This window comes from Cricetulus griseus (genome assembly GCF_003668045.3).
Source record: "Cricetulus griseus strain 17A/GY chromosome 1 unlocalized genomic scaffold, alternate assembly CriGri-PICRH-1.0 chr1_1, whole genome shotgun sequence".
NCBI classification, from domain to species: domain Eukaryota; kingdom Metazoa; phylum Chordata; class Mammalia; order Rodentia; family Cricetidae; genus Cricetulus; species Cricetulus griseus.
In genome coordinates this window covers 76,669,200-76,671,340 of record NW_023276807.1, presented here as the reverse complement: position 1 = coordinate 76,671,340, position 2,141 = coordinate 76,669,200, and positions in this window count along the sequence as shown.

The following is a 2,141-nucleotide window of genomic DNA, read 5'->3' as shown; positions in this document are numbered from 1 at the left end:
CCTTGGACTGCTGCATCTGTCCCTTGGGGGCCATCACAAACTGTATCCTTTCTTAAACTGTAGGCCAAAATAAAGCCTCCAGCCCCTAGGTTGCTACTTCTCAGGCATTTGAATACAGCAAAAAGAAAAGTAGCTAACACAATGGCTCAAGAGGCAGGATATTCTCAGTTACTACAGTGTGCTCTTAGTTATCAACAATAAAAATTAATTCTAGTTGATTTAAACAGCAAAGTAATATATTGAATAAATAGAGATTTCCTAGACCAAAGAGATAGATGGTTCAGTCTTAAAGGCACTTGCTGACAACTTAAGTTCTACAACCAAGACTCACAGTGCCAGCCACAAAATGAAAGAAAAGAATCTACTCCTACAAGTCGTCCTATGACCTCCATGCACACACTTACACATGTACACAGACAACACACTCATACACAAAATAAATAAAATGTAAGAGAGAGAGAGAGAGAGAGAGAGAGAGAGATTACCAATATAAATAAGTGACTCAACTAAGTTTAAAAGGATATAATCCTAAGGATAGCTGGAGCCAGGCTGAGGAAATGGGTGCCACAGCATGCCTTGCCAACATACTGGAAACATCTGCAGATGCCACTGCCACACCCTTCAAGAGCAGGACAGAGCTTGCTGTGTGCATCTGGCTCAAGGCCCAGACATTAATCAGGAACACTGGGTTGACTGAGGCCAAGCCAGGTGCCCATACTTCACTATCTGCCCATTGGGCAGCTGCTATCAGGCTGCTGGCCTCCAATCAAGACTCAGAGTGAGGAGCTTCCCAAACCCAGGAGGTATTTGAAATGCTGAGCAGCACCCTCCTCAAAAGGAAGACACACAGAGACGTGGGAGGTCATTTTCTTTATCCTACGACCACGATTTTGCAGCAGCCTCCACCTCTACTTCACCCTTCCTTCATCCATTTCCACATCCCAGCTGCCCTTTCTTCAAACACGTTCCCTACATGAAAGGCCCCTTTCTCCCCCCAAAATATTCCTTTACCACCAGTAGTCCTATCCACTTCTTGTCTGAGCCAATATCAGAGTACTGTTAGGAAAGGATGGCACAGGCACAGGTGAGTTCAGTGACGGGACATTCATTGAAGTGAGAACCAAGCATCCGGAGCTAGAAGGAGTAAAAAGATGGCTGGGATCCCAAAGGATATGGCCTTTAAAAGAAAAGAAACCAATGGAACCTTTGATCAGAAAGAAAAGAGCCTGGTTCCTCTTTGTCTACCTGCCCTCATCTCCTGATGTACGTCTCCTTTGTCAAACTCAGTGTGAAGCTACAGGAACAAGGCAAGATCAAGAAAACGGAGAGTGATTCTGAAAATTCTAATAAAAGAAACCTGTAAACCAGTGTTCTTTGTTTTACTATAGGTCTCTGTCCTGGTTGGCTTTAACTCAACACAGCATAGAGTGACCTAAGAAGAGAACTCAGTTAAGGACTTGCCTAAATCAGATTGGCTGTGGGCATGTCTGAGGGGGATTGTCTTGGATATTAATTAATGAAAGCAATAACTGTGGATGATACTCTTTCCTGGGCTGATGGTCCTGAACTGCATATGACTAAAAAATGCATATGCATAGATGACTAAAAAATATAAGTAAATAAACAAACAAAATCTAGCTAAGCATAAGCCTATCCTTGAGCCAGCTAGAAAGCAGCATCCTCCACGATGCTCACTGTGCTTCTTGACTCAAAAAATAGGGTAGAGAGCAGCTTCCAGGGCCACTATGATGAACAAACATATGATGGAGAGATGGGAAAGACAGGAGTGGAGTGGTACATGCACGATGGACTGGAGATGCCACAGCTGTCACTGGTACGAGAGAAGGCAGTGGTTGGTAGAGAATCAGCCCATTGCCCAGAGAGGATGTCTGGTTTGTTTGTTTGGTTTTTTTTCTGATTTTCTTTTGGTAGGGAGATAACAAGGGTGGAGGACAGATATGATAGGAATGGGAAATGAGTGGTATTAGGGTGCAGGATGTGAAATTCCCAAAGAATTGATAAAAATTGTTTTATTAAAAAAGAAGTAAATTTATATATTAGTAACCAAGTATGTTTGCCTAACAAAAGCATAGTTTGAAAAATATAGGATGAAATGGTGACAGAGAAGACATCAGACTTCC